The following is a 10,127-nucleotide window of genomic DNA, read 5'->3' as shown; positions in this document are numbered from 1 at the left end:
TGCTCTTAACTCCTAGGCCATCTCTCCAGCCTACAATCCTCCCTCCCCCTCTTCCTCAGGCTTCCCCAAGCTCCGTCTAAGGTTTGGCTGTGGTCTCTGCATCTGTTTCCATCAGTTGCTGGGTGAAACCTCTCTGATGACATTAACCCAAGCTTTTAAAGACTACTCCTTTCGGGCTGGAGAGATGGCCTAGGAGTTAAGAGCGCTGACTGCTCTTCCAGAGATCCTGAGTTCAAATCCCAGCAACCATATGGTAGCTCACAACCATCTGTAATGGGATCTGATGCCCTCTTCTGCTGTGTACTTATATATAATAAATACATAAATATTAAAAAAATGGTAATGCAATGTAAAATAGCAACCCGATAGCCAGGCTAAACAATCATTGGTGTAGGTTTTTGTAATTGAGAGCCTGGGACTCTGTATAACGTCTAAGGTGTAGAACAGAAGGACATGTTTCTATGTGGAAATGACTTCACATCTACAGTGAAGACCAACGGACCCTCAGGTGTGCCCAGCTCCATGGAGAATCTCTTTGACCTGGAGACTGGGAATGCCGTCCCCTCAGACAAGCAGAGACCCGAACACTGCAAGACGCACACTGCATGTGAGATGTGGTTTTCCAGATGGCGAATGACTCCTAGTAAAGTTCTAAACAACGACAACGATGGAACGGACGACTTTTCAACTTACGTAGTTAACTTTCCGGCATGCTCTGTGCATAGGCAAGCCATGCAAACATTATAAACTACTGTTCCTAAGCGAAGTTAGGATTCAGGTCATTGCGCCTGTCTGAATGAGCCCTGTGTAGTGTGCTAGCTACCTCTTTGGTCTCGTGCTTTATGAGACATCTTGTCATCCTGGCTTTTGGTCCCTATATGCTTGTAGCACCTCCTAGACTTTGGGGCCGTGAAAAATGCTACACTAAAATTGCAATTACCCCGACCACCCGGAGTTCTTCCCACAAGACTTTCTGTTACTCTGTCAAGTGCTCTACCGAGGAAGCTCATCTCTTGGCACCCTGGCTGGTTCCCTGGAGAGGCCGAGATCCTTTGCTCCTTTGAGGAGGTTGTGTTCTCAGAGAGGCGCCTGGTGTTAAGCTGTGCTTGAGGAGAGGTCAGACACATAGTACCCACTAATAAAGAGTTAAAATGTGGACTGGGTGGGGTTGGGGATTTAGCTCAGTGGTAGAGCGCTTGCCTAGGAAGGCCCTGGGTTCAGTCCCCAGCTCCGAAAAAAAAGAACCAAAAAACAAAAAAAAAAAAAAAAAAAAAAAAAAAATGTGGACTGGGTTTTCTTTACGGAAGTCTTGGGTGTGGGAGGGGTAGGTGGAAGGGGGAGGGAAAGCAGCCATAAATTTGATCATTGTTAAAGTGTGGTAACTAGTCTGTGTCATTTTGTTTTGGTTTGGTTTTTACAATCTCTCTCAGTTTTTCTATGCATTGGAATTGTTCTCGGAAAACATTTTTTGAGATGTGCTGCTCCAGATTAGAGCCGTGTGCCTGCCGGCAGGGTGGTGGGGGAGGCACGTTAAAGTAGATATTGATGCTTCAGGATGGCAGAAGTACCAGGAAGGCCTCCGAATGCTCTCCATGCCACAGTAAGTGTAAGGCGGTGCAGTTGAGGGCTGAAGCTCGTTAAGGACACCGGGTACTCTCTCCCAGTACCTGATAGTTCTCTAGGCTTCCCCAAAGCGGGCTTCCCACCTCCTATAATGTCACGCCATCCCTCACGAGGAATTATTTCACCACCAAGTTCCCCGTAATTTATTTTAAAAAGAAACAGAATCAAAGCTGAAATTAGCCTTAAAGAAGAGAGGCACGGTGCAGGAGGACGTGCAACTCGCGGCAGTCTGGCTGTTTGTCTCAATTCCCTGTGCGTGCCCCAGGGCAGCTGTCGGCGCGGCGGGGGTGGGAAGTGGATTATTGGAGCCTTTGCTGCTGCGAAGATGGATGGCTTCTAAGTGGGACCTCTTCTCCTCGCAGTGACCAGGCGTGATATTGAGCAAAATAATGGTCAGCCCGAACATCGCCGGGCCCCTAATGAGAAGCTGTTGACAGAAAAATTGCTCTAACATTCATCAAAAAACCAATAAATGCCAAGGAAGGGAGTGGGAATGTAGTAGCTCATAAATTCCTCCCCAAGGGGACTCTGGAAGAGCTGGGGACAACACACCTGCACTGCCTTCTCAGCGCCAACGAGCCGCCCCCAGAGAACCTGTAACATTAACGGGGGCTTCCCCGGGTGGTTTTCATTTATTTATTTTTGAGGGGAGATTATCAACAAGGAGGCCACTCCAGCCTGTAGGAGGAGTCTGTATTGGGTGCTATTAGAGGCTGGGTCTCTACATTAGCCAGGCAGAGGTTTCTGTGTGATACCCCAGTCTGAAGCTTTACGGGGATAATGTACTCTGCTCAGTAACAAGCTGAATGGATTCTTCTGCGTTTCTCCATTCTCCACCTACGATGCTCTCTCTCCAGCTAGCCCCGTTGCATCATGGAATCATGCCTTGTGTGGTGAAAACCGGTTTTTTTGTCTGTCTGCATGTTTGGTTTGTGTTTTTGTTTTCTGTTTTGTCAAGGAGGTATTGTTTACTGATTTGCCACGTATGACTTAGCTTCTTGATTACGTTGACTCCTGACCGCCATGCTGAATGAGGGACCTGTGTGTGGGAGAATTCTTTGGAAGGTGATCACAGACTATACTCTGAGGCTTGGGCTCAGAGAAGGGAGGGTAGGGCTGGGCCAGTCAGTGTCATAACAAACACATCTCCTAACTATGCTCCAGATAGATGACTGAGGATCTGCTCAGTGACTGCGGGAGGCATGAGACTTCACTTAGGGTTGTCATGATTTCAATGTGAAATGGCCACGTAGGCTCTTGTGTTTGGACACTTGGTTCCCAGATGTTGGCTCTGTCTGGGAAGTTGTGGAACCTTTATGAGGTGGAGCTTTGATGGAGGAGGAGGGTCGCACATACATTCACATACACTCACCTACTCAAACACACACTCACAAATTCATACACTCACACACACTCACAAACACACTTACACATACTCACATATACTCACACACTCACACACGCATACACTCACATTCAACACTCACACACACTCATATACACACTCACAAACTCATATGCTCACACTCACATACACACACATTCACACTCACATACACACTCACTCACACACAAATACACTCACTCACACATTTACACACTCATACACACTCACATATACAGTCACTCACACACTCATACACACTCACAAACTCATACACTCACACACACATTCTCACACACACTCATACACACTCACAAACTCACACACTCACACACTCACACACACATACACACACATTCACACTCACATATACACTCACTCACACACAAATACATTCACTCACACACTCACACACTCATACACAGTCACATACTCACACATACACACACACACAAATACACTCACTCACACACACACTCATACACACTCACAGACTCATACATTCACACACACTCACATACTCACAGACATACACACTCATACACACACTCACAGTCACACACACACACACACAAACACACACACACACACCCCATGGCCTCCTTTAGTAGACATCACATACTTAACCTCTAATGACCTTTCATACCTCTGTTGCCTTTACCTTTGGTGCACGTCTCCCTAGTTCACACTTAGTCGTGCTGACAGTCTTCTTCATGAAAATTCTGGTTCTCCAGATGGGAGGAAACAATGAGTCCTCGGATTTAGCACACAGGCGCCTCTGCATCCGAGGGCATCTACCTTGGGATCCTTGTAATTTGGGGTTTTGTTATCCTCATGTAATGGAGAATGTTTTGCTTTGAGTGTAGAGAAGACTCAATTCACAATGACTTCAACAAGGATGTGTAATGTCACCTCATGTAAGAAGACATTGAGACATAGGGTCACACCATCACACCCAGAGTCTCACACCATCCCGCTATACTCACTGGAGAAGATTTTACATTCAGTTGTCCCCTGTGCAAGATGTTCACAGCCAAAACTAGAGAGGAATCACGATCCATCTGGCCAGAACAGATCTATGACCCCAAGCTCCTTTACTATTCCCGGGCAATGTCCTCCCTGTGACCTGCTTCTAACAGACAGAACGTGGCAAAGGTGATGGGATACATGTGAGTTCATGCATGTTTCATACTGCACAAAACCGTAGCATCCATCTTGCTAGAAAAACTCTCCAGTGCAGCAAGCTTCTGTGCTGCAAATCGCCATCTGTAGAGGGTCATACGAGGTCAACTCCCAGCAAGAAACAGACCCTCAGGCTTGTTAATATTTAAGGAACTAAATATCACCCACAGTCACAGGAAACTGGAAGAGAACCTCAAACGAGACCACGGCCCCAGCTGAGTTCTCTCTCTCTCTCTGCATGTGCAGATACATGTGAGCTTAAATGCACATGTGCATGGTCTACATGTGGAGGTAGAGAACAGCTTTAGAGTTGGTCTAAGCCACCTTCTACCATTTTGGTTTGAGACAGGATCTCTCTGTCGGGGTTCATCTTGTATGTCATGTAACCAACGTGCTGTAAAGAACGCATTCTGTTAATTCTTGACTGGTCAGTAAATGGCTGGGTAGAGAGGATAGAAAGTCAGAGCTTAGAATTGAGTGGGGGTCTTGAGAGAAGTTACAGGGAAGAGAGGAGAGGGGAGGGGAGGACAGAGAAGAGAGGAGAGAGAGAGAGAGAGAGAGAGAGAGAGAGAGAGAGAGAGAGAGAGAGAGAGAGAGATTGAGAGTTTGGGTTTAACTGCTGTGAACAGACACCATGACCAAGGCAAGTCTTATAAAGGACAGTATTTAACTGGGGCTGGCTTACAGGTTCAGAAGTTCAGTCCATTATCATCAAGGCAGGAAGCATGGCTGCACCCAGGCAGGCATGTTGCAGGAAGAGCTGAGAGTTCTACATCTTCATCTGAAGGCTGCTAGTGGAAGACTGACTTCCAGGCAGCTAATATGAAGCCTACGCCCACAGTGACACACCCACTCCAATAAGGCCACACCCACTTCAACAGGGCCACACCTTCTAATAGTGCCACTCTCTGTGCCAAGCATCTGCAAACCATAACAGAGGGGTGGGGGGTGGGGCAGGCGACATTAGATGGGGTAGACTAGGAGCACATGATCAAGGGAAGTTCACCCTGAGGACAGGCTGATGGAGCAGAAGCAGCCCAGGAGACATCAGATTGGCAAGTGACTGACATTAGTGTGGGTTTTCACAGATGAAAGGATTAGAATAGCTCAGGACAAACCCAGCATAGGGCCTACAGCTTACTAATAAATTGTAGTGTCTCTGCATTGTCTACTCAAGAACTATACAGGCAAAAGTGAGGTAGAAACCCCCAATAGGTATTTAGGAGCAAAAAGGGATGTAGGGACCCCTCAGAAAAATATTTTATCTCTCATTGGCCTGGATCATTGCTAGCTGGCCCTCAAACTTCCAAGATCTCTTCCGTGTCCCCTCTCAGCTAGTCGCAGATGTGTAACACTGTGCCCTGTGTTTATTTTTCTTAATGAAGCTTCAGGGGGTCTGAACTCAGGTCCTCCAATATCTTTTGTTTGTTTGGTTTTGTTTTGTTTCTTATTTTTTGAGACAGAGTCTCCCTGTGTGTTCCTGGACATCCCGGCATTCACTCCTCCTGCCTCTCCCTCGCAAGTGCTAGGATTTAAGGTGTGTATTACGGTGCACGGTGGTCTTCACACTTGAGTAGCTTGGCTTTGCCAAATGAGTTAGCTATGTAGTCTCTTGGTTAGCACACACATCTCTATAAGACAAGGGCAGGACTGAGGTAATCTAGGTTCAAGATTTACACAAATCAAGAAGAAATCTTAGCTATCTCCACCCTTTGCCACCAACCATCTGTTTTCTTAAATCTCTCTGGAGAATGTTGCATCACCAGAAGCCTAAGTGTTTGGGGACTAAAATACAAATTAGTTCTGCTTTACCGAACCAAGCCCAAACTCCCCAAGTCTGATTCCATCCAAGTGGAATGGTCCCACTCTCACAAGTCAACTTCAATTTAAAGAGAAATACCAGTGGACTCCCCTGACTTGAGAAAGAAAATAGCAATTCAATCAATCCACCTATCGCTCTCTAAAACTGATTTAGAGCACAAGAGGGAGCTGAACATTGCAGAGAGCCCATCTGTGTTACGCTGTTTAAAAAACAAAACTATACGTTGGCGACATTTAACATATAGCAAGTGTGGGGTTGGGGATTTAGCTCAGTGGTAGAGCGTTTGCCTAGCAAGCACAAGGCCCTGGGTTTGGTCCCCAGCTCCAAAAAAAAAAAGAAAAGAAAAGAAAAAGAAAAAAAAGAAAAAAAAGAAAAAAAAAGAAAAAGAGAGAAGAAGAAGAAGAAGAAGAAGAAGAAGAAGAAGAAGAAGAAGAAGAAGAAGAAGAAGAAGAAGAAGAAGAAGAAGAAGAAACATATAGCAAGTGACTCCAAAGATCTGTTCTTCGCTGGGCTCCAAGAACTGAAACGTGGGTAACAATTCACTGTGCAGCCGGAATGGGCGACATTCCATACAAAGGACAGTACCCACGGCCCAGACAGTCTGCCAGCTTTTCATGAGTCTCCATCTGGGACATGAGAAAATAAACTTTGAGGGCTGAAGAGAAGAAGGCTGGGGTGGCAGAGTTCTTGCTGTGTAAGCATGATAACCTGCATTGGCTCCTTGGTACCAATAATCAGCCAGGCGTGGCGGAACATGGCTATAATCCTAGTGTTTGGTCTGGGAAGGCTGAGACAAGTAGATCTTTAGAGCTTGCTGGCTAGCCACTCTCGCCAAATTGGCAAGTCCTGGGTCCTAGTGAGAAATTCTGCCTCAAAGCACAAGGTGGATGACTCCTAAGGAACAACACATAAGGCTGCCCTCTTATCTCCACGCACTTCTTTCTGCACATTGTACCTCGAGCTTGCACACTCACGCAGAGGGAAAATAAAATGAACCTTTATGCCTCAAATGATAAAAGAAGAATCTTTGCAGGATGAAAATTTGACATTTTCGTAAATGTTCACAAAATACATGTCAACTTCAATAATAACGTTTAAAACACCAATGTATTTGACTGCCAAGAAATAATGACCTTTGATTAAGACACATTTGAAAATCAAATTGCTCCATGCTTTTTTTTTTAAAGATGTATTTATTTATTCTATATAAGTACACTGTAGCTGTCTTCAGAAGACACACCAGAAGAGGGCTTCAGATCCCATTACAGATGGTTGTGAGCCACCATGTGGTTGCTGGGATTTGAACTCAGGACCTCTAGGAAGAGCAGTCAGTGCTCTTAACCACTGAGCCATCTCTCCAGCCCGCTTGATGCTTTCTTGAAGTGGAAGTTTTCGGATATGTCAGGTGACACAGACTCATGTGGTATTTTGCTGAGGCAAGACCCATGGGAGCACACATGATGTTCAGAGAAAGTATAGATAGGACTCAAGGGACAATGACTGAGCTCTTGCTCACATAGCTAGCTTTGCAGTGCTTTGTTGGTCTTCGCCTCTGCTGATCTTCACCTTGTTGAGAGAGGCACAGCAGAGAACTTCTCCTGGCATCTCTGCTGGTCCCTGTCGCTCCCACTAACTCATGCTGATTTGGTGGAGGCCTAGCAGTTTCTGCTGGATCATGCTACTGCTGCTGGTTTGTTTGCTATCCTGACACAACTGAACTGGACTGCTGGTATTCAGATGAACGGAGATGGAAATCTCCCTAAAAAATTACTTTTAAATAGGTCCACACCCCGTTGACCTATTTACCATTTTTTCTCCCCTACTTTTTGACGATGGACTAGAAAGGGGGGCAATGCATCTGAGAACCCTTATTAAAAGTAGGTTTTAAAAAATCTAAGCCTACACTTTCTTTGAAATATAAGTATGAATAAAGTATGGTGAGTATAATTGGGTGTTTAGGGGTCTTAGCATTCAAAGGCAGCAACACCGAAGGCCTCACCAAGGTGAGGATTTTAAGAGGATCCTGGGCTCCCTCAGGTCTCTCTCCATTCATTCCAGACCAATTGCACATGCCCATGATTTCATCACGATTACCACATTGCTTCAACTTTTACATTTACTTGTTCACTTATTTGTGTATGTGCACACATATACACTCATGCACATACATGCCATGGAGTATGTACAGGGGCCAGAGGTCAGCTTGTGGGTGAGTCACACTGGCAACACTTGTCTTGGTGTAATGGGATTTCAGAAAAATGAGAGAGAAGGAAGTAGTCTGAATAACAGAAGGGCTTCTGGGACCTGGGAGACAGAATCAAGGTGAATGATCGAGTCCAATGAACTCCAGCTTTACATGGGGTCCCCTGAGCCACTGACATTTTCAAAGATTGTAGTGTGATCTAAACTCTCATGACTGTGAATGGAGCTCTGGTTCTCAGAGGGAATCATGTTTTCCCACTGTTTGCCACTGCTCAGAGTCAAGTTCTTAACTTCTTCAATGGCAGAGAAGAAGTCCATTGGTCCTGCAGAATCCAGGATGTACAAGCTAGAAGGACAAGTGGGGTATTGGTAGAGTAACCATGATTTCTTCCTTCTCCATTCTTGTTTTCCCTCCACAGACAGGACCTTGTTGTATAGCCCGACCTGGCTTGGAATTCTTAATCCTCTTGCCTTAGTTTCCTGCATGCAGGATTTACACGCATGTGCTCAGCGGTGGTGGGACACTAATAGGAAGGGAAACGGTGCTGACAGAGGCTGCCTCCCTTACACGTGCCCACCCAGCTGACCAGCATTCAGTCAGTGTTCTTGGTGGCCAAATGGATGCTTCTCCTCAGACCTCCATTGGAAAGCAGTGTTCCCTTTGCCCTACCACTTAATTCTGGTCTCTCTGGAGCACATCGCTGCAGATCTAGCTTCTGGCTGGGTAGCGGTCTTTGCCTATCTTGGGTGGGATACAGTCCAATGGTTGGGAAGATAACCCTTGTAGTCATACAGATCCAAAACCACATACTGGCTCATTTGAGGGCATACCTTGACTTCTCTAAGCCTCATACAGAGCATGAGGGAGAATAATGAACTCTAAGGCTGCCCCGGATGGCTTTAGGCTCTCCCGAACTCTCTGGCCTTTTGTCATGTGGTCCGTTTCTATTTCTTAGGGGCCAAGGCAGCCTTTGAACAAAGCCTCACTCAGGGCTAGCAGCATCAAGTACCTGTTCCTACTGCCATGGTAGGCACTGACTTCTAGGGTGTGGTCTGCTGGGCTCAGCTCAGCTCCCCAGAGGTAAATGGTGCTGGCGGGCGGCGGGGGGGGGGGGGGGGAGATAAATATACTAGGATTTTCAAAAACAGTCATGCTGTGTGATTGTCAGGAAGTTTTCATTCAATATCCTGGTAAAAGGAAACGGATACACATGTTATAAACCGCGAACGATGTCAGCCTTGGGATACATTATCTGATGCCAGCGGGGTGGGTAGCTCATTTCTTGCTGGATTATTTTCTGCCCCAGTGAGGACTGATATCTATCTGTAGCTAGTCGTCAATTGCACATCAGCTCCCAGGCTGGGGAGCCAGCCTGGAGGCGCTCCGGACTGCTGTGGAGTGAAGCTTTTCTTTTCAATGTGTCAAATGTGTGCAAAGGCTCAGTGAGCCGAGCCTCTCAGGAGCCTCGATGGCGTCTCCCACCCTCCTTCTCTCATCAGTATGATCCAGCACCCACCTGGGTGTAATTTTCTCAGTGCTGGCACCAAAGAGGAAGAGACAGCGGGTGGGCCATTTCTTTTGGACTAACCGCCCTAACAGTCCTTACAATCTACCTAGGAATAAGCTGTCTGTTGCCTAGTGGTAAAATCCCCACCAGCGTCCTGCCAGTTAGCAGACTCCCTTTCTCTTGGGAGCTGGCAATGTCCACTTTCTTGCTTGGAGACAGTGTTATGGAGCAGGACAACCATTCGCCCTTGAGCTCAGGCCAGGCTCAGACCATCCCTGGGGACGGTTAGAGAGGAGCGCAGTGAGGAGCAGCGTGGATCCCACGCGATCAGAGCAATTTCCTGCTGACACAGTTCCAAACTGTGCTCAGCCTCTGGTAACAGATTCAGACTAACATTAGGCAACTG

The sequence above is a fragment of the Rattus norvegicus genome, chromosome 17 (assembly GCF_021556685.1).
Source record: "Rattus norvegicus strain SHRSP/BbbUtx chromosome 17, alternate assembly SHRSP_T2T, whole genome shotgun sequence".
Taxonomy (NCBI): domain Eukaryota; kingdom Metazoa; phylum Chordata; class Mammalia; order Rodentia; family Muridae; genus Rattus; species Rattus norvegicus.
The sequence above is the reverse complement of the archived record's forward strand: the minus strand, read 5'-3'. Positions refer to the sequence as shown.